The following is a 22,508-nucleotide window of genomic DNA, read 5'->3' on the forward strand; positions in this document are numbered from 1 at the left end:
TATGACACCAGGTTTTTGTGGACAGAAGAGGAATTGAGATCATATCAAAGGTTTAACCAGATCCCATAGCAATGTCGTGTACAAGTTTATTAATTATAGAAATATAACTTGGGTATAATAATAATATAGTTATTATTAGATTTTAATAATACAATTGTAGGCCTAATATAATTCTGTAATTTCTTAATATAGTAATAATAACTATTATTATAATTATTATTATCAGATTCAGGGCATGAAATTCATCGTGGATGCAGGTGTTGGACACAAATTTAAACAATCCTGCATGTTCCATGTTCAGAATGCAGGGAATTTCCACACTATTTTATTCTTTATTTTTTCTCCCCAATTTGGAATGCCCAATTCCCAATGTGCTCCAAGTCCTCGTGGTGCCATAGTGACGTGCCTCAATCCAGGTGGCGGAGGACGAATCTCAATTGCCTCTGCGTCTGAGATGTCAATCCACGCATTTAATCACGTGGCTTGTTGTGTGCGTTACCGCGGAGACATGGCACATATGGAGGCTTCACGCTATTCTCCGTGGCATCCACGCACAACTCACCACGTGCCCCACTGAGAACGAGAACCACATTATCAGGACCATGAGGAGGTTACCCCATGTGACTCTATCCTCCCTAGCAACCGGGCCAATTTGTTTGCTTAGGTGACCTGGCTGGTGTCACTCAGCATGCCCTGGATTCGAACTCGGAACTTCAGGGGTGGTAGTCAGCATCTTTACTTGCTGAGCTACCCAGGCCCCCCCCTATTTTATTCATTTTAACATGTAGCTGACAACTGGTCAACCAATCCATTCAGATGACCAAATCAAATCAATAAATTTGTCTTTGAATAAACTGTAATTCCACATCTGCGCGAATAAATCATCTCTCTCCCTTGTACAGCTTTCAACTGCTCATTAAAGGTGCCATTAAGATATTCTAATCCAATACACTTTTTTATCAAATTCTGCAAATATCTCCTCACATTCTGCTAGCTGTCTGTTCGGTGGGTGGGCTGAAAAAAAAAGTCTAGAATTTGTACTCAGCCCTGGCTCTGTAAATGGGACAAAAACAAAGTGGATTGGAGTGATCCACACAACACTACTCTAGCCAATCAGCAAGAGGGGGTGGTTCTTGCGCATGCACAGGATGGGGGGTGGGGGTAGAGTGAGAGGGAAATTCATTAGAAGAGCGACGTCCAAGTCTGGCTGATGCAAACTTTCTAAACTCCGAGGAGGACAAATGGCTCAGAAACAGACCAGAGATAAAATCAGATGAATATAAACTTAAAGATAAGGATTAGTACTAGAAGTCGAGTACAAGAAGCCGGGTCAACATTGGCAAGACTTTTCATCGATACAATAGGATCAATCTGCCCATCCCTAGTGTGAGCTTGCTCAGTGAGGATGCGCATATTTAATGAATTAAGATGTTACAGATCTATAAACATGTTAATTCGACATGGGAATGGTGTTGTACTGCGTAAAAATATCGCTCTTATTTATAATTAAACAAAGCTGTCAAAATTGCAAGTGTGTGATGTTTGAGCGATCTAATTTTGCCGCCTTTCATACTGTGGCGCTCCAAACAGCTATTAGGCTACATCTCATCTCACCTCCCTAGAGCAGTTTTAATACATATGCAATAAACATAAACAACATTAATATTAGAATATTAATAATACATAAAATGAAATTATTATTATCAATCTATTTTTAATACATAAGCAAGGTTCTCTCAGGATTTAATTTGTTAAAATAATTGTTTTTAATGTAACTGTTGAGTATTGACCTCTTAACTCTTAAAGTGATAGTTCACTAAAAAAAATAAAAAATTATTCAGTAATCACCTACTCACCTTTGTGTTGTTGCAAACCTGTCTGAATTTCTTTCTTCTATGGAACTTAAAAGGAGATATAAGGGAGAATGTTAGTATTAGTCACCATTCACTTTTATTGTATGGAAAGATGCAGGTACAGTGAATGGTGACTGAGACATACTGCCTAACATCTCCTTTTGTGTTCCCCGAAAGAGGCAAATTCATACAGACTTGAGGTAGAATAATGACAAAAATTGCATTTTTGGGTGAACTGCCCTTTAACTACCAGTTAAAGAATTTGTTTATGGTATCTGGTTTGGTGGAGCATTTCCCCCCGCAGCAAGAGCTGAATTCTGTAGGAAACACTGGTGCACACAATTTGGGGAATCATTATATATCTGGCCAAGTTTAGAAGTTGTCTCAAATAACTAGCACAGATACACGTGTGTCATGACATTTTAGCCAGCAACAATAGATTGTGCTAAGGTGATTTACAGAGCTTGCTTTTCCAAGAAACACACGTCAATATGGCACTGGAAGAATGTCCACTGGTCCTCTTGTTGGTGGATGTGTTTAATTAATGACCACACTGCCACATGCAATATCATTAGTGCAGGTTTTTACCCAGAAAATTGGAGCGTGATCCAAATAGCATTAATTCTTCCACCATGCTAAATTGGTTCATCTGTAAATCTGCACCAATCGCACATAATCACATCAGAGATTAACCCCAGGAACCATAGGCCAAGACTTCCCTCATGAAAAGCCTAAGGAGGCTTGCTGATTTTAGCTGGTTTAACCTGGGTTATCTGATCTTCCAGTCTGGCCAAGTTGATGCTTGGCTGGTTAAGCTGTTTAGTCCAGCTGATCTCCCAGTCTGACCAGTTGTTTCCAAAAACCCCTCTAAAACCATTAAAAGACCAGCCCAATTATTCTGGTGCCCAGTTAAGACCAGCAAACCACCTTAGGCAGGTTTAAGTTTCTTTTTTTCACTAGGGTTTTAAGACTCCAAATGCATAATTTGAGATAAAATAGTATGCCTTTCACACATTTATGAGCGAGTTTATCCTCAATTTATTATGACAAGACCACAGCTTGCATAATGCATAGAGATAAATGGAAAAAGATCTAAATCTTTCCATGAAATGAATATGCATTGAAGCCCTGTGTGATGTAACCCTGTCATTAGCTGATTTAAGCCTTGTGAAGCAGAAGGGAATAAAGCATGATGATAATTGCCTTTTAGACTGACAAATCAATGAGCAGCTCCACACAAGGCTATGTTTCCTCTTCCCAAATTAGAGAAATCACATGAACATGACACCACGGCTTTCAAAGATAAAGCTGGCCATGGAGCTATTTAAGGACATAATGTCAACAGAGAGAGAGAGAGCTCTTATCTACTGCTGCTAAATCAGACAAAGTGGAGTAGAATTGGAAACGTGTCAATTAAAAACTCAATGTGCTGTCAATATCAATTTATTATACAATTATTTTTTATATATACAGTATGAATAGAAGTTTCAGTCCAATCAAATAATGCCTTTTTTATTTTGCTAATAAAAGGTACTATTGTACTTCTACATATTTCTGGACATGGTGGCATGGTAATATCAAGGTATTCTTTGAGGTACCTTCTCAGAAGTATTATGTTTTTTTTTTTAAATGTAAATATCCTGGTGTGTAAATATGTCATTCAGTACTATGATATATACCAAAGTATTGTGATTTTAAGATCTGACACCATCACTGTACTATGCTACCACCACAGTGCTTTTGGAAAGGGTTCCTTGAATACTAGGCCTAAATTATAAAACAAAACTAAAAAACAAGTGGATAATAATGATAAAATGCAGTATTGGACCCTCTATCAATAATTTCCACATTTCTAAAGGCTATGAATGCTGCATAATAAATATTACACAGCTCTCTGGAATACTTGATTTTGATTGGTCAAGCACAGCAAATATTTTTGTGTAATGAATGCAAAACTGTAGGATATAACTGACCGTTGTCAAGATATCAACATCCTCCATAGTTGTACTTGTCATTTCTTCCATCTGTTGACCCTTTCTTGTAATAAATTAAAATAATTTAAACTGAATTCATATTGCTGTAACGGTTACCCTGTCTTGTCCCTCTGTTGGTTCATCTGTAAATTTGCACCAATCGTTTGTGATTTTGTCACTTTTGGTATTCCTTAGTTTTCACTTTTGTCACGCTTGTACCTCCATAGTCTTGTGTTCACTGTTCATTGTTTGCACCTGCCCTTGTTAATTTGCCTTTGGTTTCTGTTAATCACCTTGTTATTGTGTTGCTTTGCTTAAACTTTATAATAAGCAGGCGAGGCGTATTTGCTGGTTTAACATACTTTACTCAACAGCTTTCACATCACATCCCGGGCTTCCCGTCCTGCCCCGTGGCCTGCCGGGTAATGGAGTTCTTAACGTACTCATAACACCACATCTTTCCCCCTTTAATAAAATAATATTTACCTCAATAACAAAATAACATTTATAACCTGTAGAAACATAACCATCTTCAAGTGCTATTATACTTATATATATGTATATATATATACTTTAACACTTACCTATACATGTAAACAACTTTTCAGTTTAAACTTTTTTTTTAGATATAGACAAACTTAAAGGTCCATGTTGCTCCTTTGTTCCACCAACTAAACAAAAGAAACTTTAGCAACTTTCGATCAACCTTTTAGGTGGCTGAACATGTCTCTTAGGTCTAGCCTGTATTTCAGCAGCTGGCGATTTCAACAGTTTAGTAGGTGTCGCAGCTGTTGGTGACACAGACACTGCTGTTAGTCCCCTGTCAGTTAGCTCTGTAGATTCAACCGTGTCCTGCTGAACCATCTCCTGAGCTGTAGTGTCCTTTTCATTCAGCTGCAGTTGAAGATCCGTGCGGTTCCTCCTCAGAAACACTCCATTCTCCGTCTGGATCCTGTAGGAGCGTGGAGCAACTTCCTCCTCCACCTGTCCCTTTTGTCTCCATGTGCCTGTAGCGATGTCCCTGAGACGCACCATGTCTCCAGGCTTCAGCATTGGCAGGTGCTTTGCCGTTCGATCAAACCAATGTTTTTGTTTTGCTTTCTGTTCCTCTTTTATTTTTCTGACTTTATGAGCACTTTTTGGCGTAAGCAGGTCTTCATTTATTGGTAGGTTAGAGCGAATGCGTCTACCCATCAGCATTTGGGCTGGTGATAGCCCGTTCTGTAGAGGTGTACTCCTATAGATCAGTAAGCTTTTCTGAAAGTCATCTCTGTCCTGCGCTTTTTTCATCATGTTTTTCACTGTTTTCACAGAGCTTTCTGCCAAGCCGTTGGACTTTGGATAGGTTGGACTCGACGTAGAGTGTTGAAACCCCCATTCTTTGGCAAAGGCAGCAAACTCGCTGCTGGAAAACTGGGGCCCATTGTCCGAAAACAATTCACATGGGACACCATGTCTGGCGAAGACAGCGTTGAGGTAGCTGATGACTGCCTTACTTGATATTGACTGCAGCGCTCCAACTTCTGGATAGTTTGACAAGTAGTCAGTGACCACTATGTAACTCTTTCCATTACAGTCAAATAGGTCAGTTCCAACCTTGTAGTAAGGTCTGTGGGGCACCGGATGAGTCATCAGCGGCTCATCTTGTTGTTTTGGCCTGTGGGTGCGACAAAGTTCACATGACGCTATTGTCTGGCTGATGTCTTGGTTGATTCTCGGCCAGTACATTACTTCTCTTGCCCGTCGTTTACACTTGACTTCTCCGAGGTGGCCTTCGTGTATCTTTTGGAGCATTTGCTTACGTAATGATGATGGAATAACAAACTTGCTCCCCTTCAACACTAAGTCATCCACAACAGTGAGCTCGGCTCTGCAGTTCCAATAGTCTTTTATGTTCATGGGGCAATCCTTTTTGTTTTCAGGCCATCCTTTCTGTATTGCACACTTGAGTTCTTTCATTGTTTCGTCTGCATTTGTCTCTCTCTTAATTTGTTCTGTTCTGTCCGCTGTTACTGGCAGATTTGTCACAATCATGTCCACGTATGCTTGTATTTCTGCATTGCTCTCGCTGTCCGGACGTTCCCCTTTATCTACTGCTCTAGACAAGGTGTCGGCGGTGTACATGTATTTCCCTTGTGTATATATCATGTGCACGTCATATTTTTGCAGCCTGATTAGCATGCGTTGTATCCGTACAGGACAGTCATTCAGAGGTTTGGACATGATGGACACCAGAGGTTTATGGTCAGTTTCTACTTCAAAAGCTTGACCATAGACATATTGGTGAAAGCGTTCACATGCATACATGCTCGCTAATAGCTCCTTCTCGATTTGAGCGTACCTGGACTCCGCGCTTGTCAAGGCTCTGGATGCATAGGCGACAGTTAGCCACTGCTCGTCGTATTGCTGCAGCAGCACCGCACCCAGGCCATACTGTGACGCATCTGCTGAGATCCTTGTTCTCTTTTCTGGGTCATAAAACTTTAACACGGGCTCCTGTGTCAGAGTCTCTTTCAGTTTCACAAAACATTTCTCCTGCTCATGAGACCAGATCCATTCATTCTTCTGTTCGAGAAGACTCCTGAGAGGCGCTGACTGTGCTGACAACTGTGGGACAAACTTGGCCAGATAGGTGACCATTCCCAGAAAACGTCTGACCTCATCTTTGTTGTTTGGTCTTTCCATGTTGTTGATTGCTGACGTTTTTTGGTCAGGCTTCACTCCCTCTTCACTGACAACATCTCCCACAAAGGTAAGTGTTTTCACTCCAAACTCACATTTATCTTTGTTAAGTTTCAGATTCACTTCCCTTGTCTTGTCTAACACATGTCTAAGTCTTTCATCATGTTCTTCTCGATGCGAGCCCCAGACTATGATGTCATCCATCATGGTCTCTACTCCTGGTATGTGCTCGAAGATCATGTGTATAGTCTTATGGTAGACTTCAGGTGCTGACAAAATGCCATACGGCAGGCGAAGAAACCTGTACCTGCCCTCAGGTGTGTTGAACGTGCACAGTTTCGAATTCTCCTCGTCCAGCCTCATCTGCCAGAAGCCTGATCGAGGCGTCTAGTTTACTGAACCACTTAGCTCCAGCAAACTGTGCCATGATTTCTTCTCTTGTTGGTAACTTAAAGTGTTCTCTTTTTATCGCTTTGTTTAAGTCTCTTGGGTCCAAGCACGTTCTCAGAGCTCCTGTTTTCTTTTGCAAAACAACCAGCGAGCTCACCCACTCAGTTGGCTCATCTATTTTCTTGATGACTTCCAATTTTTCCATGCTGCGCTTGTTCCTCTTTCAGTTTTCCACGCTAGCGAAAGGGATTTTCCTACAAGGATGCACAACAGGAGGCACATTTTTATCCACACGTATTTTGTGTTCTCCAGGTAGACATCCAAGTCCTTCGAAACAGTCCTTATACTCCTCCATGAGTGAGTCATGATCATTTGCAGTATCTGATGTCACAACAAACACTCTTTTAACTAGATTGAGCTTTGTACATGCCTTGAGTCCCAGAATTGGTTGTGCACTTGTATCCACGATCAGCAGCAATGCTCTTATCTGCTGGCCTCTGTGTTTGAAGGTTGCGATGCATCCGCCTTTAACAGGAACACGTTCTCCAGTGTATCCTGTCACTTTTGTTTTTATAGGATGAATTTTGCTTTTTACTGTCAATTTTTTATAGTCGTCAAAAGATAACAGGTTTACATGGGCACCTGTATTTAGCTTGAATGGTATTATTGTCTCATTCACTTTTATTGGCACAATCCACTCCTCTTTTTCTGTTTTATGAGCACGCACCACATCTACAATGAACTCTTCGTCTTCCTCTTCATCCTCACCAACTGCATGAACTTTCTGTTTAAAAGCTGACTTGCAACATCTTGCATAGTGATTGCTCTTTCCACATTTGTTACAGGATTTTCCATATGCAGGACATGATTTTGGCTTGTGGCTGCCTCCACATTTACCACATTTGTATTCTTCAGATTTCTCTTTCTGGCCTTTTTGCTTAGTAAATGTTTTCCTTTTCATTTGTTCTTTATGTACAGCATGCACTGTAGTTTCACCTCTCCGAAGCTCTTTTGCTTGTGCTCGAGTGGTTTCTGCTGCTCTGCACATAGTGACACACTTGTCTAATGTAAGTCCAGTCTCTCTGAGCAGTCTTTCTCTAAGTGCATTATCCACTGTGCCACAAACAATCCTGTCTCTCACTAGTGAATCTCTCAGGGTGCCAAATTCACATGTTTTGCTTAGTATGTGAAGCTCTGCTAAGTACTGGTCAAAAGGTATTCCTTGCTTTTGATCATGGGTGAAAAACTTATATCTCTCAAATGTCACATTCTGACTAGGCACAAAGTACTCTTCAAACTTTGTCATTAGCTCTGCTAAAGTCAGATTAGCTTCATCCAACTGAAAGCTATTATATATATCCAAAGCATCTTCTCCCATAACATGCAAAAGGATGTGAGCTTTCAATTTTTCATCCTCACCCCTGCTCCGCTTGCTGCTAAATATATATTAAATCTTTGCTTAAAACGCTTCCAATTATCAGCAAGATTACCAGTCAGTTGCATGGAAGTGGGTGGACTTAGCCTCTCCATTACTGAACGTCGAGGTATCAGGACTTCCCCAGCCCTCTCTCGTTGCTGGATGTCCTCTGATTCGGGCACAAGATCCTCTTCTACTTGTACGATCTGTCCCTCGTCCCCGCTTCACTTCCACTGCCACTTGTAGCTATCACACGCCGTAGCAAACTCTTTTAGCATGTTGCCGTGTTAACACGTTACACTCACGCGACCGGATATTTTTCTTTATTTTCCGTCGTTCTCCCGCGGCAAATCTTCCTTCCGTAGCTGCTCACGGCCACTTCTGACACCATGTGTTGCTTTGCTTAAACTTTATAATAAGCAGGCGAGGTGTATTTGCTGGTTTAACATACTTTACTCAACAGCTTTCACATCACATCCCGGGCTTCCCGTCCTGCCCCGTGGCCTGCCGGGTAATGGAGTTCTTAACGTACTCATAACACCACAGTTATCTTGTTTGAGTTCTGTTCTTTCATTGGCCCCTTTTCCCATGTTTGTGTATTTATACCCCGTGTCTTTGTTCAGTCTTCGTCGATCGTTGTTTGATGTTGTCCTGGCGTGTGCTTCTCTTCCTAGTGCCCTGTTCGTGTCTACCCTGGTCAGCTTACTTAGTTTATGTTTCTTTTCCCCATCGTGGGTTGTTCATTTGTTGTTTTCTGGTCAAATAAACTCAAACTGCGTTTGGATCCGCATCTCCTCGTCTGCCTCGTTAATTGTTCATAACAGAACGATCGACCAAGAACATGGATCCAGCGGTTCTAAGAGCGAACTACGAACTGCTCTGCCTGAAGCAAGGGGACCGACCGATAGAAGACCACATCCACGACTTTCTTGTTCTGGCAAACGTTTCAGACTTCCCTAATTCCTCCCTTGTGGTCTTCTTCCGAGGCAACCTGAGTGGCGGGCTGAAGGAGCGGTTGCCACCGGCAACGCGTGACTGGACGCTCAGCGTTCGTTGAGGAGACCCTACAGGCCTGTGGTTCTCCTTTAACAGTGGACATCATCGAGGAGAACCCGTAGCGCCTCCACAGTATTGACCCTCCATTCGCCCGTGGTTCGCCCTTTCACGCCTGTCAACGAGCCAGCGCGGCCCTCTTCGTCTGCCCGGAGGAGGAGGAGAATACAGGCTTCCGCCTCCCGGCCCACGCATATCACTGTGTGTGAACCAGAGCCCGCACATATCACTGTGAGCGAGCCAGAGCCCACGCATGTCACGGTGAGCGAGCCGGTCGCCTCCGATGTCAGTGAACCAGCGCCTGTCGCCTCCGATGTCAGTGAACCAGCGCCTGTCGCCTCCGATGTCAGTGAACCAGCGCCTGTCGCCTCCGATGTCAGTGAGCCAGCGCCTGTCGCCTCCGATGTCTGTGAGCCAGCGCCTGTCGCCTCCGATGTCTGTGAGCCAGCGCCTGTCGCCTTCGATGTCTGTGAGCCAGTGCCTGTAGCCTCCGATGTCAGTGAGCCAGTGCCTGTAGCCTCCGATGTCAGCGAGCCAGCGCCTGTAGCCTCCGATGTCGGTGAACCAGCGTCTGTAGCCTCGACCGTCCCAGAGCCAGCGCCTGTAGCCTCGACCGTCCCAGAGCCAGTAGCCGTGACCGTCCAAGAGCCAGTGCCTAAAGCCATGACCGTCCAAGAGCCAGTGCCAGAAGCCATGACCGTCCAAGAGCCAGTGCCAGTAGCCATGACCGTCCAAGAGCCAGAGCCAGTAGCCGTGTCCGTCCAAGAGCCAGTGCCTAAAGCCATGACCGTCCAAGAGCCAGTGCCTAAAGCCATGACCGTCCAAGAGCTAGTGCCAGTAGCCATGACCGTCCACGAGCCAGTGCCAGTAACCAAGACCGTCCAAGAGCCAGCACCAGAAGCCTCGATCGTCCAAGAGCCAGCACCACTCGAGTCTTCCAGGGCTCCTCCTCCCGAGCTTTCCAGAGCTCTGCCTTCCGAGTTTCCTGAGCTTTCCAGAGCTCCGCCATCCGAGTTTAATGAGCTTTCCGAAGCTCCGCCCTCCGAGTTTCCCGAGCTTTCCAGAGCTCCGCCCTCCGAGTTTCCCGAGCTGTCCAGAGCTCCGCCATCCGAGTTTCCCGAGCTTTCCAGAGCTCCGCCATCCGAGTTTCCCGAGCTTTCCAGAGCTCCGCCATCCGAGTTTCCCGAGCTTTCCAGAGCTCCGCCGTCCGAGTTTCGAGCTTTCCAGAGCTCCGCCGTCCGAGTTTCCCGAGCTTTCCAGAGCTCCGCCGTCCGAGTTTCCCGAGCTTTCCAGAGCTCCGCCCTCCGAGCTTCCCAGAGCTCCGCCTCTCAATCCTCTCGGGCCTTCTAGGGCTCCGCCCCTCAAGCCCCTCGAGCCTACCAGGGCTCCGCCCCTCGAGCCTCCCAAGCTTTCCAGAGCTCCGCCCTCCGAGCGTCCCAGGGCTCTGCCTCTCAACCCTCTCGAGCCTTCCAGGGCTCCGCCTCTCAACCCTCTCGAGCCTACCAGGGCTCCGCCCCTCAAGCCTTCCAGGGCTCCGCTTCTCAAGTCTTCCAGGGCTCCGCCCCTCAAGTCTCTTGAGTCTTCCAGGGCTCCGTCTCTCAAGCCTACCAAGCTTTCCAGAGCTCCGCCCCCTGAGCTTCCCAGAGCTCCGCCTCTCGAGCCTGCCATGGCTCCGCCCCTCAAGCCTCTCGAGCCTGCCAGAGCTCCGCCTACGGGGCCTCCTGCGGCTCCGCCCCCAGAGCCTCCTATTGCTCCGCCTCTCGATCCACTCAAGCCTTTGACGGCTCCGCCCCCAGAGCCTCTTGAGCCTCCTACGGCTCCGCCTCTCGAGCCACTCAAGCCTTCGACGGCTCCGCCCTCAGAGCCTCCCGAGCCTCCTATGGCTCCGCCTCCCGAGACTCCTCCGGCTCCGCCTCTCGATCCACTCAAGCCTTCGACGGCTCCGCCCTCAGAGCCTCCCGAGCCTCCCACGGCTCCGCCTCTCGAGCCACTCAAGCCTTCGACGGCACCGCCCTCCGAGCCTCCCGAGCCTCCTACGGCTCCGCCGCTCGAGCTACTCAAGCCTTCGACGGCTCCGCCCTCAGAGCCTCCTATGGCTCCGCCTCCCGAGCCTCCTCCGGCACCGCCTCTCAAGCCACTCAAGCCTTCGACGGCTCCACCCTCAGAGCCTCCTACGTCTCTGCCCCCAGAGACTCCAGAGTCTTCCTGGTCTCCGCTCCTAGAGTCTCCCACGGCGCCACCTACCCCGGCTCCGCCCCCTGAGCCTCCTTCGGTTCCACCTCCTGAGCCTCCCCCAGCTCCGCCTTCTGGGCCTTCTGAGCCATCACCTCCCTCGGCTCCGCCTCAGAGGTCCTCCTTGGCTCCGCCTCACGCGGCTCCGCCGGCCTCCCCTGTGGCCACTCCATCTCCTAGGCCACCAAAACCGGCCTCTGTCCTGTGGTCATCTCCCAGGTCCCCTGAACCGGCCCTTGGCCCACGACCACCTCCCAGGCCTCCTGACCCGGTCCCTGTCTTGTGGCCTCCTCCCGGGGCTTCTGACCCTGTTCCCGTCCTGTGGCCTCCTCCCAGGCCCCCTGACCCAGCCCCAGTCCCGTGGCCTCTCCCCAGGCCCCCTGATCCAGTCCCTGTCCCGTGGCCTCCACCCAGGCCTCCTGACCCTGTTCCCGTCCTGAGTCCTCTCTCCTGGCCTCCTGACCCAGTCCCTGTCCAGTGGCCTCCTCCCAGGTTCCCCAAACCTGTCCTTGCCCGGTGGCCAGCTCCCAGACCATCAAAACCTGTCCCTGTCCGGTCGATACCTCCCTGGCCCCCTAACTCTCATCTCCATTCGTGCCCTCGTGGACTGTCTCATTTCCCCCCCGGACTTCCTATCTGCCCCTGGCACCTCCCGGACCTGCCTGTCTTGCCCTCTGTGCCCCCCGGACTTCCTGCCTGCCCAGTGTACCCCCCTGGTCTGCCTGTCTGCCCATGTGCCCACTTGTACTGTCTGTTTGCCCCTGGTGCCCTCATGTTGTTCTTGTGGAGTTTTTTGTTGTTTGTTATCAAGGATCATCTGGTATCCGATCCTTAAGTGGGGGGCTATGTAACGGTTACCCTGTCTTGTCCCTCTGTTGCCCTTTGTTTGTGATTTTGTCACTTTTGGTATTCCTTAGTTTTCACTTTTGTCACGCTTGTACCTCCATAGTCTTGTGTTCACTGTTCATTGTTTGCACCTGCCCTTGTTAATTTGCCTTTGGTTTCTGTTAATCACCTTGTTATCTTGTTTGAGTTCTGTTCTTTCATTGGCCCCTTTTCCCATGTTTGTGTATTTATACCCCGTGTCTTTGTTCAGTCTTCGTCGATCGTTGTTTGATGTTGTCCTGGCGTGTGCGTCTCTTCCTAGTGCCCTGTTCGTGTCTACCCTGGTCAGCTTACTTAGTTTATGTTTCTTTTCCCCATCGTGGGTTGTTCATTTGTTGTTTTCTGGTCAAATAAACTCAAACTGCGTTTGGATCCGCATCTCCTCGTCTGCCTCGTTAATTGTTCATAACAATTGCATATCCATTTTTTATTTTTATTTTGGAGAGTAGCCATGTAATGAGGATAATCTACATTCTGCCAGTCATTTCTGCAAAATAAACCCATTCTAGACTCACCTTATCTAGTTTTATTTTGTGATAGTGACCGGATCGTTACTCATTTAGGTAAGGATAATTAATTGTGAAACACTTTAGCATAACCCTCTAACCACAAAACATACTCTAATATTACTTACATGAGAACTATAATATAGGCTTTTATACTTGAAGGAGAGTAAATAAATGCAGCAGATAGACAAATAGAGGTTTTACAAGTCATCTATAGGCAGCTCAGGCTCTCTCTTAATTACTCCTCAGCGTGTCTCTGTTTTTGTTTTCATAGGGTGGATTATGACACCAGCAGCTCTGGCAACAGTAACAATAACAACAACAACCCACAGACCTGAGGTAGATATGAGAGATTTCACAGTTATTAATCTCCAGAGAGAAGGAGAGAGCGCTTTGGATCCAGTGTGAAATATGGCAAGGATAACACAGAGAAATCTTTGCCAAGGACAGAAAGGAATGGAATAGAACAGGAAAGAGTGATTGACTGGTGAGAGCCGTAAACCGGATAAGAGGGTTAGGTGTGGAGAGCAGGAGATGTGAGCGATGAGAGGTAGAGTGAGGAGGGATAAGAGCAAACATGAGAGAGAAGAGGAAAATCCAAGAGCTCCATTGATAAACAACAGCAACTGTAATGCTGCAATGATGTATAACTGTAAGAAGCAGATGGCCTCGTGACTCACTCAGAGATGGGCTAAACAGACAAAAGCCCCTTTCAAACATGCAACCTGGTAAATTTCAGTAAAATTTGTTAGATTGCCTTTACTGGTAAATGTACCACATAGGCTATACACACATGCAACAGTTTCCGTTTTTTTTCCGTTTTGCTTCCATTCACACATAAGCAACAAAATGCCATTAAACTCTGAGATGTAGTTAGTTATTTTATCAGTTATAAACTGGATAAATACACTACGCTGGATTACACTATGCAACTTCTAAAATGTGAACATATTCTAAAAATACTAGGTATTACACACTTACAGACCATGTTAATGGGTGCGATCTTGGGTGGCAAGACGGAGACTGTGAGGCAAGTTTTCTCCACTGTTTGCCATCTCCATTTCTTCATTGTCTAGTGTTGTGGCAGCACATGGTTGATTTCCATTGGTTTCACGCCATATAACTTCAGGTTTGAGTAATGGAGCATCATACACTATGAGATTTCCTCTACAGTCGGCTGTAAAATATCAAATTTTTCCTTCATTACGGTCTGTACTGGACCTCACAATCCTGGAGTAATGCTCTGATTAGTCCAGAAAATCATATGAGTAAAATCTACCAGTGCCTGATGATGAACTCACACCAGGAGGGAGCTGCCTCTGTGCTTAAAGAAAGACTAATTCTCCTAGTCACTATATGCTTTTGTTGTAAGGTAATGCAGAGAGAATATTTCCAATTTCTTTCTTTTGTGCTCCTTGAAAGAATGTCATAAAGACTTGGAAAAACATGAGGGTGAGTAAATGATGACATCATATTTATTTTTGTGTGAACTATCTATTCGGTTTAATTAACAAATATTCACAAGGCAAGTGAGAACATCTCAACCACAACACCACATTACAAAGAGCCGATATGCCAATATAGTGCATAAAGAGCTAGGGCATTACACAGATTATACAGTTGAACAGCCTTAGCATTTCTCTCAGAGTAGGGCTTTCCGATGTCCTCAGGAGCTGCCTTTGGCTGTCAGGTTTCAACAGCTCCATGTGAGCCCTAATAGCTGTCCATTGGGAGAGCATCATAAGACCCACACAACCCTATCCTAAGGGGCCCTCCCACACACACACACATGTTGTGTTTCCATGTTTTATGGGGACTTTCCATAGACATAATGGTTTTTATACTGTACAAACTTTATATTCTATCCCCTAAACCTAACCCTACCCCTAAACCTAACCCTCACAGAAAACTTTCTGCATTTTTACATTTTCAAAAAACATAATTTAGTATGATTTATAAGCTGTTTTCCTCATGGGGACCGACAAAATGTCCCCACAAGGTCAAAAATTTCGGGTTTTACTATCCTTATGGGGACATTTGGTCCCCACAAAGTGATAAATACACACACACACACACACACACACACACACACACACACACACACACACACACACACACACACACACACACACACACACACACACACCAGCTCCTTTGGTGTTCTTCATGAAAGAAGACAGGATCAAAGCAGCGGATCTCTACGTGAAGGAGCCCCAGTCTCCGTCGGAAACCAGTTAGCCAGTAATGGGCTTTCATCGGGGGGTGATGAGGTGAGAGCAAAAGAGAACAGATTAGGGAAAAAGGGGAGATTAGGAATTTGGAGTGGGAGAGGAAGGGGACCGCAATTGATCAGCTGTCATCTCTGCTTACTGTAGGCTGGTGCACCTTTCACAGAAAACTATACAGTCCAAATGGGTAAGATGCAGGCTGGGCATGATTATCTCCATTTCAAATTGTCTCCATTTGAATGCAAAATCCAACAGGATACAACTCGCAAAACACCATGATTACAATAGCTTCCTTTCAGAAAACCCAAAATGAATGATGAAATATTTTTAAAATGATGATTTGACAAAAAAATTATATTTAATTAAAACAGATCCTAGATTCTGATTTGTCAATACAGCATTCTAGCCATGCTAAAATCCACAAAATGACCCAAAATACCGGTTCATCTTCGCAGCACCCACAACGATCATTATTTTTTCATTATATTTTCAATTATGTCACAGACTTAATACTCTAGTCTAGTGGAAATTTGCTGGAATATATGTAGTCATGGCTACACTTCTTGGCTTTTTAGCCATGGCTAAAGGGTGGCATGATAACAACACTTTTAAAATATAGAATTAAAATAAAATAAAATCACCATGAAAACAGTTAAAGGGATAGTTCACCCCAAAATGAAAATTCTCTCACCATTTACTCACCCTCATGCCATCCCAGATGTGCATGATTTTCTCTCTTCAGCAGAACACAAACAAAGAGTTTTAGAAGAATATTTCAGCTCTGTAGGTCCACACAACGCAAGTGAATGATGGCCAGACCTTTGTAGCTCAAAATAAATCACAAAGGAAACATAAACGTAATCCATAAAACTCCAGTGGTTAAATCTATATATTCAGAAGCAATATAATAGGTGTGGGAATACATGTCCTTTATTTACCCTAAATCTCCACTTTCAATTTTCCATCTGAAAGTCACATGTGGTGCCGGTTTAGTTTCACTTTCACATATGAAAGTGAATATGAAAGTGGAGATTTAGAGTAGAAAATGACAAAAATGTATCTGTTTCTCACCTATTATATTACTTCAGATGATAATGATTTAAATACTGGAGTCATATGGATTACTTTTATGTTTCTGTTAAGTGCTTTTTAAGCTGATCACCATTCACTTGCATTGTATGGACCTACAGTGCAGAGTTATTTTTTTTTAAATCTTTGTTTGTGTTCTGCTGAAGAAATACAGTTGTTTCAGTGTAATTATGCCAAGCATTCATCATGCATGAACATAACAGAAACTATGACAGTCCACATAGCAAACTCCTTTTGTTTCTCCATAAACATGCTGAGAATTCTGTTGATGGCACTGACCAGACAGAAATGGCAAAATTGCAAGATTTTACAAATGTCTGCACTCTTAAAAATCTTATTTAGATATATAACTCTACATAAATAATTTACAGTCAGCCTATAAATGGACAATATTTCACCGAACAAGGCAAGCCAAATGATTTACAGGGGTTCCTTTTAATTACAAGGCATACTTGTGAGAAGTAGTTTATATAGAAAGGGCAATTTTTTTACACTATTAAATGCCCACCCACCCTTGCTGCTTCATTCACTCCCACAGCAAAGGCGTTATCCCCGGACAGCTATTATGCAAACCTGCAATATATTGTCACTTCAATTTATTTTCCTATTTCCTTTGTGCTGAGATACTCTGTCCTTCCCTATCATTTTCTTTCCCTCTGCTGTCTAACTGAATGAAATATTGAGGGCTCTCTGTTCAAGAACGAAGTGGCCCATTTTCACCCCATGTGCAACAGACACTCCCGCGATTATCTCCGAGTAAAAGCATCAAGCCTGTTCACATCTAAGACCCAGTTTTGTGCCCTCACAAACACACAATAAATCAGTGGAGCATTTCATTAGGGCAGAAGGATGGGTCTCCTGCAAATACATGCCCTGTGCATTCCTTTGTAAAGGGATAGTTCACCCAAACATGAAAATTCTGAAAACTACTTTTTTTTTTTTTGCATGGAACACAATAGATGTTAGACACTATGTTGGTCTCAATCGCCTCACACCGCATCTTTGTTCCATACACTGAAAGTGAATGATGACAGACCGTTTTGTGTTTCACAGTAGAAAGAAATTTGTACAGGTTTGTGGGTCATTGACAAATAAGGTTGTCCAAGGTGATAAAAATAAAAGTTGGAAATATATATATATATATATATATATATATATATATATATATATATATATTAAAATCTGGTTTAAAACACTAATCTTTCAGTTCATGATGTTTTTACAAATTGTTTGAAAAAAAATAATAATTAATTATGACTTTAAAAATGTAATGTGGTGCAACCATCAAGTAAAAGATATTAAAATATTTTCCTTGTGTAAACTATTTTGTAAAAATATAACAAAAAAGCAGGGCTAGAACTGACAAACCGGACAGGACAGGAACCGACACCTAACAGGGAACAAATCCACAGGAACATCCACAATGAACTAGCACAAGACAAAAACACAATGGAGTTAAATAGGGAAGAAAACAAGATGATGAGGAGGAGGGCATTTGGGAACAATCAACTAATAATCAGACAGGTAACAAGGCAAAGGAGAGGATGGGGTTACAACTGAATACTGACAATCATGCACAAGGGAATGAGAAAACATAAGTGCATTCAAAAGGCACAAGACAAAACACAAGTGCCTGGACATAAAACAGACATAGAACACGTACAAGTCAGTGCTCTGCCTCAAAGGGAAAAAAACAAAACTAAAGACAGAACCCTGACAGTACCCCCTCAAGGGGTCTCTTCACCATCTAGACAGAAAACAAAATACATGATTAAAGGGGGGGAGAACAGAAAAGTCCAGGATTGGTCCTGCAGAACAGACCAAGGTGGGGGGGTGTGGGGGTGGACACCAAAAACGTGACTTCATGTTAGGGGTGGGGTCAAGTGGAGGGTCAGTGTAGGGTGCATGATCCGGCGGCCTGGGAGGAGGGTCAGTGTAGGGTGCAGGATCCGGCCGTATGAGCGGAGGGTCCAGGAAGAGGGTGGGTTCGGTAGCCTGGGAGGAGCCTTGAGGACAGGGATGAGGTCAGGCAGGGCGGCAGCCACTGGGCAAAGGTCAGGCAGGGCGGCGCGGGCACTGGGAAATGTGGTAAGGTCCGTCGACAGCCTCAGGGAACAGGACAGACCTGTCGAAGGCCTCAGGAAACTGGACAGCCACAGGGAACTGAACAGGCTCGTCGACGGCCACAGGGAACTGAACAGGTTTCGTTGATGGCTACAGGGAACTGGACACCAGGACGGGAGTGAGGACAGACGGCTCCAGGATGGTGGTGGAATCAAAAAGGGAAATGACCACTTGCAGCAGCTGGAGAACGGCCTCCATGACCGTGGACACTGGCAGCAGCGGAGGAATGACCGCTGCCTCCTGGAGGTCAGCAGCGGGCCCCTCCGCCTCCTGCCGGTCAACAGCAGGCCCCTCCGCATACTCGCAGTCAGCAGCGGGCTCAGGCTAGGGGGGTGCAGCTGAGCATTTCTTCCTTCTCATCCACTTAGGAGTCATCGGAGGTCTGGGGACCCCATTATCAGAGGGGGCGATGGTGGAACTGTCACTACTTGGGGGCTGTCTGTAAATCGGATGTGACCCAAAGAACCCAATGGGACAGGTAACTAACAAACCCCTCGAATGACAAGACCAGCCTCTTTGTAGTTCTGTTCTGAGGAACTCACTGGCAAAAACCCTCAAGACCATCTTCCCCTGATGGAGGGAATGAAGCTGGTCGAGCTGGGCTGAACACGCTCTAAATGGACCCCCCGGGGTTGATGGAAAAATATGCCCATCGCTTCTGCGGAGTCCAAAAATGGCCAGTTCGTTCTGTCAGGTTTAGTAGAGCAAATGGTAGGACTCAAATGCAGAGTAGTGATTAGTGCTTTTATCTTTCAAGAATTATAACAAAAACAAAAGAAACTACCCCGAAGAGGAAAAAACAAAGTCCAGGGTGACAAACAAGTTGACGGGTAGGACAGGACAGGACAGGACAGGACAGGACAGGACAGGACAGGACAGGACAGGACGCGACAGGACAGGACAGGACAGGACGCGACAGGACAGGACAGGACAGGACAGGACAGGACAGGACGCGACTGGCAGACAACTAACAGGGAACACATCCACACTGAACTGGTACAAGAAAAAAACAAAATGGGGTTAAATAGGGAAGAAAACAAGGAGATAACGAGGAGGGCAGGTGGAAACAATCAACTAACAATCAGACAGGTAAAAATGCAAATGAGAGGGCGGGGTTATCACTGAAGACAGATACAAAAGGCACAAGACAAAACACAAGCTCCTGAATTCAGCCAAAGATTGTCCTTGGCACAGTTTTCTCTGTGTTAAGAGTATATAAATCAAACCAACCAAAGTGGCTGAATCCAGACACAAGACATAAAACATATGTACATGTCAGGGCTCTGCCTCAAAGGGAAAAAACCCAAAAGTAACTTGACATCATGAACTTCATCATTAATTTAAAAAAAGTTTTCAAATATATGTGAAAGGTGAAAAAATAAATATTTTTTACAAATATCATGAATGTTTAAGGCAAGGCTGTCAAGACATTTTCTCATGGATACACCAAATTACCTGAACCAAATGTGCCTTTTCATTAAAATCTCAAAATATTGATATCTAATTGGACAAAATTATGATTTGTTTTTATATATTCACACACACAGTCTTCTGGGTCTAAAGATATCTTCTCTATTGTATGATTTTAGTCACATGACAACACATTTTCTACCTACATGTTGGTTGCACCACATGACTGATTTGGTGGACAAATGTTTTTCAAATAATAATCACATTTTAAAGTAAAATTGTTTCAAAGAAACAATTTAAAAGAAATAATAATAATAAAAGATTATTCAGCACAGTTCATGCAAACATTTATTTTTTTCAAGAACGTCAGCTTTTAATGAGACTTTAAGCCCCCCCAAAAAAATATAATAAATGAATTTGAACTCAGTATTTGAAAACATATTCATCATAGTAGAGGTGAATTCAAGTAATTGTTTTGTGTAAATTGCACTTGTAATGTATTTTTGAATAATTTATCAGATGCGGACAAAAAAGGAGAGTCACGTCATTGACACTTGTAACAACATGAGGGTGAGTAAATGATGGCAGTATTTTGATTTTTGGGTGAATTGTCCTTTTATGGTGCATGATGGGGGTCCAGGTTTAAAAAAAAAAACTAAAATACTGGTGTTGTTACAGCAAAACAGCCTGACCCCTCACCTTCCATCGTCACAATGACACGTCAGAGGTTCAGTGAGGCATGACAACTCACAACAGAAGGATCGTGTAACAGTGCAGTGTGTATAATTGTATTTCGCTTTTCTATATCCCTTTCCCTCTAGAGACCATGAGAGGTCTGTCCTCCGCTTCAGATCTGTCATGAGCAGAAGTATGCAAATCATATTCACTCTGTTCCCTTGAACAGTTCTACTCAACAAAATGCAAGCTGAAGATTTCATCAAGTGGCATTTTGCTCAAAAACATATGAAGCATGGCAAACATGAGTTTACTTAGTTTTAAACTAATAAAACTGAGTTTTATTGCATTTTTGCATTTTGTCAGGTACCCTAAAAATATGCTTCATGTTGAAACATCTAAATTGTTTTTATTCAAGTAAATTTTTGTAATAAGAATAGTCTAAATAAACCTGAATACATTAGGTTACACTAACAAAAATCCTTTTTAAAGGGTTAGATCAAGAATAAATTGCACCTAAAATTAACAATGACATGTAACCACTTTTTACAGTGTGGATATATTGATTACATCCAGACAAAATCAACATTCCATACCATATGTCCATTCATTCCAACACAATGCTCACAGTCAACAAGCAAAAAATATGAGCAATTTCAAAAGCATAAACCAGCAGTATCTAGTATCTTGTCATAATCCAAAATATCTGTCTAGGTTTCATACCTCTCTCAGATGCAGAAAAGACAGGTAGGGCACGAGAAGGCAAACCATGGCAGCAGAAACAAAGGTGCGCATGCAGAGGTCTATTCCACTTTGATGTGATATCAGCATGTGAGCTCATTTAGCTCTCTTAGCTATTGTTACAGCAGCCAGCTCCTCACTGAGCATGCTCCAAACACCACTCCACTCACAGTTGTCATAGGAACCACTCAAGCACAGACACTGAAGAGGACCTCCCAAATATACGCCCTCTTTCCCCCACCTGTCCTCTCAAGAGGGAGGGGGGTTTCTTGTTTTTGTGTCTGTAACCCTGTGAACCAAAGTAAAGCCACACAGATGATAATAAATGAATGCACAGCTTCCAATCATTAAAGAGATAGATCACCAAAAAAAATGAAAATTCTGTCTCACCATCATTTTGTTCCAGGAACACTAAGGGTCCTATTTTAAGAGCCCTAGAACTAAGCACAATGTTATGCTTTAAGTCATATGCACAAAGTCAATGGGCATGGCCATGGCATTTTGGTATTTTCGAGCAAGCATACACTAGGTGCAAATGGGCTTGGTGAAATGGGCTGGGCCAAGTGCAATTTAATCGGGAGGTTCTTCTTCGGAGGTTCTATTCGTCTGTGTCGTATATAGTCCCATTTCCTCATACACCATTGATCTAGGCAAAGACAGCACATTCATAAGATGTTGGTAGTGTAAATAGACTTTATTAATTAGAAGAATAGAAATATGGACTTATGTTCTTTTGTGCATTAACTGCATCCTTGTTGAATGCTGGGCATATTCCATGGAATACATGGAATGGATTTAGCCTTCGTTAAATAGAGAATGTAAGGATTATTAATCCATGGGTATCAGTAGCCATATCACCCTGTAGCTCAAGATTGGTTGCCCACTGAAGCCAAGCAGGGTTGAGCCTAGTCAGTACCTGGATGGGAGACCTCCTGGGTAAAACTAAGGTTGCTGCTGGAAGAGGTATTGGGAGGTCAGCAAGGGGTGCTCACCCTGCGGTCTGAGTGGGTCCTAATGCCCCAGTATAGTGATGGGAACATTATATTTTAAAAATACAAACACACTATATACAAAAAAAAAAAAAAACAACCTTCAGATGAGGTGTTAAACCACGTTCCTGACTCTCTGTGGTCAATAAAAATCCCAGGGCACTTCTCGTAAAGGGTAGGGTTGTAACCTTGGTGTCCTGGTCAAATCCCCCCATTGACCCTTCTCAATCATGGCCTTCTAAAAATCCCCATGCATTAATT

General features: G+C 44.1%; 1 protein-coding gene across 1 annotated transcript in view; it reads right to left on the minus strand.

Annotated features, from left to right (window-relative positions):
• The window catches only part of LOC127658638 (uncharacterized), a 47,726-nt gene extending 26,356 nt beyond the window's left edge, over positions 1-21,370 (minus strand). Inside the window, exon 1 of the mRNA XM_052148017.1 lies at positions 21,241-21,370. The gene's annotated coding sequence lies outside the window, so the exon portion shown is untranslated. The remainder of the gene's footprint in view (positions 1-21,240) is intronic.
• Between the last annotated feature and the right edge of the window lie 1,138 nt (positions 21,371-22,508).

This window comes from Xyrauchen texanus, chromosome 18 (assembly GCF_025860055.1).
Source record: "Xyrauchen texanus isolate HMW12.3.18 chromosome 18, RBS_HiC_50CHRs, whole genome shotgun sequence".
Taxonomy (NCBI): Eukaryota; Metazoa; Chordata; class Actinopteri; order Cypriniformes; family Catostomidae; genus Xyrauchen; species Xyrauchen texanus.